Source organism: Pinus tabuliformis, chromosome Q (genome assembly GCF_031772625.1).
Source record: "Pinus tabuliformis cultivar Carrire ecotype Pingquan chromosome Q, CPIR1, whole genome shotgun sequence".
In the NCBI taxonomy this organism is placed as follows: Eukaryota; Viridiplantae; Streptophyta; class Pinopsida; order Pinales; family Pinaceae; genus Pinus; species Pinus tabuliformis.
The window spans coordinates 1,255,511,356-1,255,524,774 of NC_142296.1; positions in this window are offsets into that span (position 1 = coordinate 1,255,511,356).

Sequence of the window (13,419 nt, forward strand, 5' to 3'; positions counted from 1 at the left end):
GCACACAGTTCATGCTCGTTAAAAAATAAACGCAAGATCCGAGCAGTTTTAGCACATAGTTCATGCTCGTTAAAAAATAAACATAAGATCGAGCAAGTGTTTCAATCCGCGTTTAAGCTCGTTAAAAAATGAACTACCCGGTAAATAACCACTGTGAATGTAACATTATCCGCCATTAAAAGCCTTGGTCGTGTTTACACCATCACCTCCACTTTTCACTTGGCCGATCGCTCACCTCCATATGATTGTTTACCCATTTTGAGGAACAGCTGCAAAGAGTGATTTCACCTAGCCACCCTTGTGACACTGCCGTGATTGGAAAATTCCAACCTGTACCTGGAATCAGCTGCTAACCTGCTTTATCACTCGTTCCTCAAAAGACGAGTCTTCTTTAAGCTCTTTTCATCTGACTCGTAAAATATGAAAAGATTGCCGAGTTTTGGCCTTCCAGCTCGTTAAAGCGATCGGAAGTGCTATCCCTCCTCTAGATTTTAATCTTTTTGGACCTGAGGGATTATTGCACAAAAAGATCGAGCGCTTGTTTTGTTCGGCTCGTTAAAACTATCGAAAACTCATCCCTTCTGTATTGTTTTATACTTTTTCGGACTTAAGGGATTAGATGACGAAAAAGGAACTTTGGAGTTATCTTTACGTACCTTTTCAGACTCTCTAAAAATGAAAAGGGACCGAGTTGTCTTTGTCGTTAGACTCATTAAAATCATTAAATAGCGACAAACTTGTCTTTAGACGAGAACGAGTTTCACTATCGCTAGGCTCGTTAAAACATAGCGATGGGCTTGCCCGAAGGGCAAGTTATAGAACAAGCATATGTTATCCTCCTCAAGCTTGACAAAAATAAAGAGGTACTGATGTCAGCGATGACTGGGGAAAAATTAAAGAGGTACTGGTCAGCAATGACTGGGGAAAAATTGGGAGAAACTAAAGAAAACTTCGATGGTAGCAAGTCGCTCTTGAGCATGACACTTTTCCTCCGTACCACAATCGGGTTGGGTTGTTTCATTCACCGGTCACATCACCATGGTTTCGCCATACCATCCATATTTGGGGTAATGCTACCGATCCATTGCATCAGTGTTGCCATATGTTCAAGAGAAGTCATTCAGAGAAGTCAACCATGTCCCATCCACTGCCGTACATTATCCTTCATCCTTTCATGACCGCCACCCTGAATCATATGTCACAGATCGTTTTCACCTCCATCAAAATCATTAGCTCCGTTCCGTGTCACTGATGTGGGATTCATTAAGGCCCTCCTTTGACGGATCGCTTCTTGTCGACATCAGCTCATTATCCAAGAAGTTGATCTAGGAACACCCCCTTCAGTACTTTGAAGCTTGCATACCTCAATGGCAAGTTTCTCACTTTCGGCGACAGGTATACATCAATGACCTTCGACCGAAAGATTTTGCGTGGTGTTCGACGCCAAGTCCTTTATTCACACCACGTGAATTGTACTGCAGTACCTTGAGGGTCATTATCTTTATCGGTGATTCCTCTCGCGCTTGTTAACGGTTTACCTCATTGACCGGTAATCAAGCGATGTCTTTCCATGTTCGACTTCAGAACATTTCTCACATGGATCGACTTGTACTTAGAGTGAAGATCGAACGAGTTTGAAGACCCCGGATCTAGTTTCATCCATCCAGGCTGCGATATATATTCAGGAAAGATAAAGACATTTGACATGTACATCATTGCAGCAGATGATCATCCTACTCAAAGGATGATAATTTCATCAAAATTATCAGTCTACCATCAGACGATTGTCTGTTCTATGTACAGAAAATGAATTTATAAAGCTGAGCATGGGAATGCCCGCCTCAGCTAGATCATGAAAGCAGCATGAAAAATAATGTATTGTATTGTATGTTATTACAGGTCTCCTCCCAGCATTGGATGAACTTCGGACCCTCCTGGATAAAGCATTTCACCCGATAAACGGCCTCATACTTTAGGGGGCAACTGTTATAGACATTTTTGTGCCTTACAGCATTGAGCATGAAATGTCCATAATATAAGGGATCCAAAGTCCCTAAACATGTTGTTCCTACCCCTAGAGGAACAAGGCTAACAAACCACAGCAATTCACAGAAGTTCTCCACCAGAAACTGCTCAAAAACAAGTCAATTTAGGGTCATTTCAGTGGCTACACTAGCTGTTTGCGCTGAATGTCAAAGCCAACACTGGCTACCTGCGCTGAATGTCAAAGGGAACACTGGCTACCTGCGCTGAGCGAGAATGGACATGTGGCAAGTTCATTTCTCAAGGTGTCAAAACCCACGAAGCTTCCAAAATGACACTTGCCTCAGGGAATTCGACTGGTGATGAGTAAGAGGTTCCAAATCTCCAAGTGGAAGCAAGAACCTCCAAGTGGAATCAAGAACTGATAGAGGGAGAGGACACTAGTCAGATCTCAAGCTGACTCATCCTCTCTCCAAACATCTATATATGGATCTCTCCTCCATGAGATCCGGGGGCTGGAATTTTGTTATTGCAAAGAATTGTTGTTGGTTTGAGATCAGAATCATTGGGTGCTTAATGCTTTGAAGGGAGGTGAAGATAGGAATTCCATTTTGCTGGGAAGGAGATGCTGGATTGGAGCCCTCTGGGTTGTATCTCTTCCTGAACCTTGTTATTCATCAATAAAGCTATCTTGGTTTCTCCTATATACTGGTGTATCTTTGATGTATGATTGCATTAGTATGTTTAGTTTACTTCTAATCCTGAACTAGTTATGAATATGAATCTATGTCTTGTGTAGTGTTCTTCTCTTGTGATCTTGCAGAAACCCGTTGAAGCTGGGCGAGCGAGAAGGCAAGTAGCTGGGAACTCTCCAAGAGAAGAGAAACTGGATCAAGGGACAAACGGAAGACACCGGTTAGTCCATCCATCTCTCTTCATTCTAATTCATAAAGGAAGAATACTAGAATAGCTGTCTCTGTTTGTTGCTAAGGCACTGTCACACCTTAGGTGGATAGGATCGTCCTGCATAGGCATTTTTCCCCACAACAACTGTTCCGCATCAAAGAGATGGAGATCTCGTCCCACGCTAGCTTTGATAAATCAACTAGACCAAAAATGTTACAGGGAGAACCCAGGGTTGGACCAGAACCGAAAGCTTGTAACCCATCTCTACGCCATGAGAAAGAGCCACCCACTGCAAAGATGTTATCCTACAAACCATCGAGCTGACTCACATTGAGATTAGCTTCGCGGCTTGGTACAATAGGAATAGGAGAAGAACACGCCTTATTTCTGGGCTCTAGGGTAGCGTGATCACCTTCTACGTAGAGATAGGACTGTTTGCTGATCATAGTTAATCCTGAATGTATATCAGGAAGATGAAGATCCAAAGAAATGCTATCCTACAAACCATCGAGTTGACTCGTATTGAGATTAGCTTCCCTCCCTAGTACAAAGGGAATTGGAGATGAACACCCCTTTTTGTTGGGCTCGAGGGCAGTAAGATCACCTTCTATGCAGAGATAGGACTGTTTTCTACTCTCAACTAATCCTAAACAAGTATCAGGAAGATGAAGATCTGAAGGAAATTGAAGCAGATCTAGGGGACCAACAGAACTGGCTTAATATGAGAGAGTTGAGTTATTATTAACCTTCAGCAAAGGGAATACATCAGAAACCCCCAAAGACCCACCAGATAACCATTCTTTGAGTGCTAATTTTTTATCAGAGGAGAAAAGTCTATGGGAAACTACTCTCGCGGAAGAATTTAGGGCTAATTTATGAAACTTCGAATTCTGATTCTACTTCCGAATCTCCTCCAATCGCAGGGACTTCAAAGCCGAACAAGCATCTATCCTGGCCCAAAGGGAGGTGGAAAATAAGTTTGCAAGATCTAGATGCAAACCCATAAGATAACAAGAGAGCAGATTCGGGGATCTTCTAACCCTGTTGATTTCTACTCTTAGTAAAGCTAAACTAGCCTTAAGGAAAACCTGATGGTTCTGGGGAGTGTGAAGGCAATGATTAATCGGGGAAAATATCGGGATGACGGAGGAGTCTCTGCATATCTCGTAAAGAAATATCATGTGATTTATGCCGAAAAATCTCTCATAAAAAAAAAAGATATTATTAATTTTATCAATAATATGAAAATACATCTAGTATTAATATAATCATTTTTAAATGTGATAAATATGTCTGAGATTATTTTGATTTTAAATTTTCCTAGTTACCTCAGTTTGTTGAGATGATAAATATTGTTAATAACTTTAATGATGAAAAATGGTGAAATAAAAATTTTGAATGCAAAGTGACAATGTAATAGTGTTGAATGATAGAAAATGTGAATAATAAGAATGTAGTCAATTACAAATAGTCTTTGTTGTAATCAATCTCAAACTATTTTATTCTACTATTCTTATTGTCACCCTTATTAGTTTTGTCATATTTTCATATTGATTATATGAAAAGGATAGTCGAAATCGTAAACCATTTAAATCTTTAGCTCGAGTTTTTGTAGTAAACATCACACCTTGTCTCTCTTTCTCTCCAATATTAATAAGTTGAATTACTATAACACAAAAATAAATGTACGTTGCCAATAATATTTTGTGCTTACATTGAAATCAATGCGCATTGTTAATCCAATCACTTCAAGATTACATCAAATTAGAAATCAAAATCTACACTTAAATCGATGAATCTAATGCAATAAAGAAAATAAGATTAGAAAACAACTTCTACACTTAAATAAATGCATCTAATGCAAACAATCAATAAGATTAAAACTCAACATCTACACTCAAATCAATGCATCTAGTGCAAGTAAGAAAATATGATTAGAAACCAAAATCTACACTGAAATCAATGCATTTAGTGCAACAAATCAAATAGGATAAGAAATAACCATATACACCGAAATCATTGCATTTAGTGAAAGAAATGAAATAGGATTAGAAATCATTTACATTGAAATGGATGCATCTAGTTCAAGCAATCAAATATAATTAGAAATTAGCCTCTACATTGAAATCAATGCCTCTAGTGCAAGAAATCAATTAGGAATAGAAATCACCATCTACACTAAAATCTATGCATTTAGTGAAAACAATCAAATAGGATTAGAAATAATCTACATTAAATAAATGTATGCAGTGCAAACAATCAAATATCATTAGAAATCAACATCAACATCTACACTAAAATTAATGCATCTAGTTCAAGCAATCAAATAGGATTAGAAATCGCCATCTACACTGAAATCAATGTATCTAGTGCAAGAAATTTTCTTCCCTCTCTCCCCCCTCCATCTATCCCTCTTTGTCTCTCTATCTCACACCCCAAACACACACTCTCTCACTCCATATTTATAAATCTCTCTGTTCCTCCCTCTCTCCATCTCTCTCTTCTTCCCTCTATTCACCTTCCATCAATATCTCTATCTCCCTATGTCTCTCTATATCACCCCAAAAACATACACTCTATTTCTCCAGTATATCTATCTATCCCTCCCTCATCCTCTCCCTCTCTCTCTCTATCTCTCTCTTCCCCTTCTCTCCCTCTCTCTCTCTATTTCTCTCTTCCCCTTCTCTCCCTCTTCCCCGCATCTCTCTCTTTCCTCCTATTATCCTCTCTCCCTCTCTCTCTCTATTTTTATTATCACTCCCTCTCACTCTTTCCACCTTTCTCCCTTTATGTATTTCTTCTTATCTCCCTCTCTCCCTCCCTCCAACTTAATCTCTCTTTCCCACTCTCTCTCTCTCTCTCTCTCTCTCTCTCTCTCTTTTCCCTCCAACTCTGTTACTATATCCCTCCCTCTCTCTTTCTCTCTCCTTTTCTCCCCCCTTCTCTCCACCTCTCCTTCTTTGTCTCTTTATCTCACCCCCAAACATACACACTCTCTATCCATCTCTCCATTTTCACTCCCTCTCTCTCTCCACTTATCACTCTCTATGCCTTTCTTCTTCCCTCCCTCTCTCCCCCTCTAACTCCATCTCTCTATCCCTCCCTCTCTACTCCTCCCACCTCCTCTCTCTCCCATCCTTCTTCTCTCTCCCTTTCTCTCCTACCTCTGTCTCTGTCTCTCTATCTCTCTCTCTCTGTCTCTCTCTCTCTCTCTCTTTGCCCTCCAATCCTCTCTCTCCCCCCATCACTCTCCTCCTCTCTCTCAATTCCTCTATCTCATCCTTCCTCTCTCTCCCTTTCTCTCCTACCTCCCTCTTTCTTCCCCCTCTCTCTCTCTCTCTCTCTCTCTCTCTCTCTCTCTCTCTCTCTCTCTCTTTTCCCTCAGATTATCTCTCCCTCTCTCTCTCTCTCCCCCCCCCTCCAACTATGTTACTTTATCCCTCCCTCTCTCCTTCTCTCCCCTTTCTCTCCTTCTCTCCTTATTTGTCTCTTTATCTCACCCCTAAACATACACACCCTCTCTCCATCTCTCCTTTGTCAATCCATGTCCCTCTCTGCTTCTTACTCTCTATGTATTTATTCTTCCCTCCCTCTCTCCCCCCCCAACTCCATCTCTCTATCCCTCCCTCTCTCCTCCTCTCTCTCAAGTCCTCTCTCTCTTCTTTCCCCTCTCTTCATTCCTCTCCTACCTCCCTCTCTCTTCCCCCATCTCTCTCTCTCTCTTCCCTCCAATCCTCTTTTCCTTTCTCTTACCTCCTAGATAGATATATTCCCATGATGAAAATCATCATGAAGTACTTCACATGTTAGGGTAGGTTTTCTAGGCTCTATTCCTATCATATTTGGCTACTCATGCATTTTACGAGAGTCAAAATGCTCAATATGCCCTACTATCATTATCAAGGCATTGACAAGATGTCATTCATTGCACAAAGGAAGGATTATGATCATCAAATTCAAAGCATCTTTCACCACTCCCTCATCAAAATGATAATCCTACACCACCTTAATCAACTTAACATTGGATGGGGCACTTTTATATCTAATGAGATTTTTACAGTCCCACCTATTTAGCATGGCCAAGAAGCACCTTCATCTTCTCATCCATCCACCTCCATTTCTCCACCTCAGCCCATACATCATCCATCTTCACCTGATGAGTCAGCCACACCATCACCATCATCATCACCATCCCATGAGCCTATTCATTCACCTGGCAGAGATAGAGGTAGTGAGCAAGAAAATATTGAGCATGGTAAGAGCAACAAGCCCAAAGAGGCTCGTCTTGATACCTTGACACATACTTATCAGAGAGGGCATAGGCAAGTGTTTTCCCCACAGATTATGGCAGGGGACTTTCCTTATTCATCAGTAAAATAGGTAAAAAAGGGTAACGAAAAGGTTATAGAGGCAAAGATCTAGTAGCAGGTGGAAGACCTCCATGAGATAAAGCATGATTTCAGTTAGTTGACCCAGATGAACATGATGATAGTTAGAAGGCAACCATTGTCATCAAGGAGAATAATGCACTCATAGGATAGCTCCAGGTGTTATAAAATTATATATTATAGATCAATGGAACACATAAAATATTTCAGAAATATAAACACAGAAATCGCATAAAACAAGAGAGACACAGATATACGTGGTTCACCCAGTTTGGGCTATGTCCGCGGAGAAACAACCAGTCCTTATTTTATTATATTATCCAACAAACTGAAGAGATACAACCTACAGCAAATCCGCTGTAACTCCCCCGCACCCCCTTGCGTGGAGGGGTAAACAATCTTCCTAGGGTATACATCCGACTGAAACCTTTGAATACAGAAGATAATCAAGCTCCACACCCAACAATCTCCCACTTGGAGACTAATTATAGCAACTCCATTGTTGCTTCATTTGCTAGACAATGAATCTGCGTTGGACCTGGCTGTTTCTCATCTTCTTCCTCATACTTGAAGACAAATTGAAACTGAGCAGATTCTCAGTTTCTCCCTGGTTACAACTTTTCTTAACATATCTAAAAGATTCTAGATAGTGTGTATCTTTTCCAGCTTCAACTGTCCATATTCCAATGTTGACCGTATGAAATGGTACTTGAGCTGTATATGCTTAGTCTTGGAATGAAATTCAGAGTTCTTTGTAAGATGTATGGCACTCTAGCTGTCACTATATAACTTACCCAACTCCTGCTTCTTACCCAATTCATCCAGAAACCTTTGTAACCAAATCATTTCTTTACTAGCCTCTATAGAAACAACATACTCTGCTTCTATTGTTGAGAGTGCAACAACACTTTGCAGTTTTGAGACCCAACTAATAGTTGTTCCACCTACAGTAAACACATACCCTGTTGTGCTCCTCCTGTTATCTCTATCACCCGCCATATCTGCATCAACATATCCCTGTAGAGCAATGTTTGAACCACCAAAGCATAATGCTTGATTTGTGGTACCTCTCAAATACCTGAGAATCCACTTCACCACCATCCAATGTTCTTTTCCTGGATTGTTCATGTACCTGCTTACAACTCCCACTGCATGTGCAATATCAAGCCTTGTGTAGACCATTGCATACATTAAGCTTCCAACTACTGATGCATATGGAACTTTAGACATATGAGCCATTTCTTCCTAAGTCTTGGGACATGCCTCCTTACTTAATTTGAAATGGCTAGCCAAAGGTATACCAACTGGTTTTGCATTCTGTATATTAAACCTTTTCAACACCTTTTCTATGTACTCACTTGAGACAATGTTAATTTGTGATTCTTACTATCTCTAGTTATTCTCATACCAAGGATTTGTTTTGCGGCACCCAAATCCTTCATTGCAAATTAGCTTCCTAATTTCCTTTTGAGCACATTTATTTCATGCATGTTAGAACCTGCAACAAGCATGTCATCTACATACAATAACAATATAATATAGTTTCCATCATTTTTCCTTTTGAGATAAACACAATGATCATAGTGACATTTAATATAACCTTGTTCAGATATAAACCTGTCAAATTTTAGATACCACTGCCTTGGAGCTTGTTTTAAGCCATACAAGCTCTTCTTCAACCTACACACTAGTTTCTCCTTCCCTTTTACCTCATATCCTTGTGGCTGCTGCATATATATCTCTTCCTCCAAATCCCCATGGAGAAAGGCTATCTTTACATCTAACTACTCAAGATGAAAATCTTCAGCTGCTACTAGACTTAGAATAGTTCTAATTGAAGTCATTTTCACAATAGGAGAAAATATCTCATCAAATTCTATACACTTTTTCTATGCAAACCCTTTTACCACAAGTATAGCTTATATATTTTTCTACCTCCATCTTCTTCCTTCAAATTTTAAACCCATTTATTCTACAATGCTATTTTACCTGCAGGCAACCTGACTAAGTCCCATGTCTAGTTATGTGCTAAGGATTCCATGTTTTCTTTCATGGCTTGCTCCCACTTCTTCCTGGTTTCTACTTGTACTGCTTCTTCATAACATTCTGGTTCACCAGAATCAGTCAACAATACATAATATAATGAAGGAGAGTATCGTCAGGGGGTCTACTTATCCTGGTAGATCTTCTAACACCACTTTCAGGTGTTTGTGGTGCTTGTTGCTGTTGTGGTTGTTGTTCTGGCTATTGATCATTATGATTTTCAGGCGCCATCACTTTTCTTGTGATGTCATCAAGCACTATGTATTCTATGTTTTCTTTTTCCTGTAGCTGATCCTTATACAAAACCTTTTCATTCAATATGACATCTCTACTCCTAATGATTTTGTGTTTTTCATAATCATAAAAGCGATAACCAAAATCATTAACACCATATCCAATAAAGGTACATTTCTTTGATTTTGCCTCAAGCTTTGTTCTATTTTCTTTATTAATGTGAACAAACACTTCACAACCAAAAGTCTTTAAAAAAGAGTAGTTTATCTTTTTACCTGTCCATGCCTCCTCTAGAATACCACCATCCAAGGAACTTAAAGTCCCTTTGTTTATTATATAAATAGCAGTATCTACAACATCTTCCCAAAATCATAAAGGCAATCCTGCATGTGATCTCATGCACCTTGCACACTCCATGATTGTCCTGTTCATCCTTTCTGACACACCATTTTCTTGTGGTGTTCCTGGAACTGTCTTCTCTCTACGAATTCCATTCTCTGAACAGTATCTATCAAACTCTTTGCTGTAATATTCATCTCCATTATCTGATCTGAGACACTTCAACTTTTTTCATGTCTCATTTTCAACCAAATCTTTCCATTTCTTGAAAGTATCAAATACATCATATTTATTTCGAATACAATAGATCCAGGTTTTCTTGGTTGCATCATCAATAAATGTAACATAATAATGAGAGCCAGAAAAAGATGATATCTGAACAGGCCCCCATACATTTGTATGCACAAGCTCTAATTTTTCACTCTTCTTTTCTTTCCCAACTCTAAGGAATTTGACTCTCTTTTATTTTCCATAAACACAATTCTCACAAAATTTTAAATGAACATGCTTCAAACCTAGCAACAAATTTCTTAAGTGAAGAATCTGCATCCCCTTCTCACTCATATGTCTGAGCCTATGATGCCACAATGTCATATATTCTCCTGTAGAGGTTAAAGCATTAACAAAATTAGAAATTCCATTGCATAAATACAATGTACCAACCTTTCCTCCTTTCGCTATTACCAGGGATCGTTTAGTGACCTTCCAGGTTTTATCTGTGAAAGTGGTTACGCAACCTTCACCTCCCAACTGTCCTATTGAAATCATATTTTTCTTCAGATCTAGAACATGCCTTACCTCCTTCAATAGCCATTGATTTCCATTCTGCTATTTTATGAAAACTGTACCCATTCCAACGATTTTACAGTGTTTATCATCACCCAATTGAACCTGTCCAAAATCTCCTTGAACATAATCATGAAAATGTTTGTTATTAGGTGTGGCATGGAATGAGGCCCCTGAATCTACCAACCAAGCATCAATAATATTTTCTAGTGAAAGAATCAAAGCATCTTGCAACACATCACCTATTACATTCACTTCATGATTAGTTTCTTGATGTGCATCTCCTTCTTTTCCCTTCTGAGACTTGTAGTCTTTCTTCAGGTGTCCTTTCTTCCCCCATTTCCAACACACTATCCCCGATCTGGACTTGGATCTGCCTTTTCTTGACTTACTGTGATATCCTGGGCTCTTTCCTCTTTCCATTTTTCTTCCCCTAGTCTCTCTAGTCAAAGCATTACCTGATGTCTCACTCGAGCTTTCCGTCGCATTTCCTCACTAAGGATTGCATCGACAACATCATCAAACTTTAAAGTACTAGATCCAGAGACAGAGTTACTAATGGCCATAACTAAACTATTCCAACTTTCTGGCAATGAGCACAGAAATAATAGAGCCCTAAATTCATCATCAGAAGTTACCCCTACAGAACTTAACTGACTTGTAACTGTATTAAAATCATTTAAAAGATTTGCAACAGATCCACCTTTGGACATATTCATATTAAATAAACGCTTCATAAGAAATACCTTATTTGAGGCCGAGGGTTTTTCATATAGTTTGGCCAATGTCGACATTAAACCCTCTATTTTTGTTTCCTTCAAATATTAAACGCTACCGACGTTGCTAGGCACAATCGTATTGTTCCAAGTTCCTTTCTATCGAGAATATTCCATTCTGTGTCTGTCATACTCATTGGCTTCTTTGTCTTTCCGCTCAATGGTAGGTACAAATCTCTCTAATACAAATAATCTTCCATCTGCATCATCCACAACTGGTAGCTTTGGCCATTGAATTTTTTGACCCTAAACCTACCATCTTTTGCCATTGCTCCCACTCGAACCACGAACCCTTCTCTCCAATGAGTTTATCAGCCAAATAGACCTTCAGCTTTGATACCAATTGTTAGAAAATTATATATTACAGAGCAATGGACCACATAAAATATCACAGAAATATATACATAGAAAATGCATAAAACAAGAGAGACGCAAACATACGTGGTTCACCCTGTTTGGGCTACGTCCACGAAAAAATAGCCAATCCTTATTTTATTATATTATCCAGCAAACTGAAGAGATACAACCTATAGTAGATCTGCTGTGACTCCCTCTTCGCTCTCAATCTCCTCTCTTTTCCTCACTCAGAATACAGATATATATAGACGCAATACAATTCCCTCATATATAGTGAGGGGTTGCCTTCTAGGGAAAAAAACCCTAAACTAAACATAACTTCTACCATCAAATCATCCGCCTAATGAACGACCCAGATTGACTAGAAATTACCATACTTTTACAAGGCAATTTTACATCTATTTTTAGCCTCGGGGGCGCTGCTCCTGAAACCCATGCACACCCCGTGTGGAGGGGTGTACAATCTTCTTGGGGTATACATCTAGCTGAAACCTTTAAATACAGAAGATAATTAGGCTCCACACCCAACACTAGGTCAACTTGCAAAGGGCCAAATATATTATTTCATACTATGAGCAGGAGAATAGGCAATTTGAGGTAAAAAATGAGCTCATGGAGATTCAGCTCATCAAAGCAAAGAGAGACGTTGAAAGGGCTAAGGCCTTACTTGAAGAGGCATATGGAAAATATGGTGAACATCTTGATGAACAGGTACCAAGACGAAGCCCAAGGACAAGAGGCATAAAGAGAGCTTTGGAGCTAGAAAAGAAAAGGGAGGAAGAATTAGCCAATGAGCAATTTGCCAAAATGGTGAATGAAAAATAGGAACATTGGCTTGAGAGGGTGAACACTCATCTTGAGGACCTCTTAAACAAGGCCAAAAGGGATATTGACATGCAGAGAAGGATGGCTAAGTACTATGCCATGAGAAACAAAATTGCAAGAGCTAAGCTCAAAAGAGCCCATGCAAAGATTGAAGACTTGACCAAGAAAGAGGAGAAAAGGAGGCTATATATCCTTGCCAAAGCATCACTCCATGCATCAAACACATGATCAACCATCAACTCACCAATTTTGACAATTTTTTACCAAGTTTTGCAAGTCATAATTTTCTTTGTTTTTTAAAGTATTTTAAACACAGTCAATATGTCAAACTCACAACACCTAGGGTGTTGCGCTCTTTTTTGAGGCATATGATGGAAAAAGGGCCTGAATTTTCGGATTTAGAGTGATGAGGACATGCACCCTGTGAATTTTCTAAGCATGTGGAGGAAAACTAGTCAACGAAAACGGAAAAAAACGACTAAAAATCACCTTTCTGCCTCTTTTTTGGCCTGGTCACTATGCCTTTATAGTCTTGGGAGATTATTATTTTGATAGGGGAAGTGACCTCCAAATTGAAAACTGAAGGGATATCTGGAATGCATACTCCAAGGGCATTCCAATGAGCTATCTTGGAGAAACTTTGGACACCACGAAGGCACCCAAAAGTAGTTCTAAATTTGGAGGGCGCGTTTGACACTGAGAGGGCACATTTGACAAAGGAAAGGTGCATTTGACAATCTTCTCCAATGTTCACTGTTTCTCTCCAAATTGACTTTTAGCTT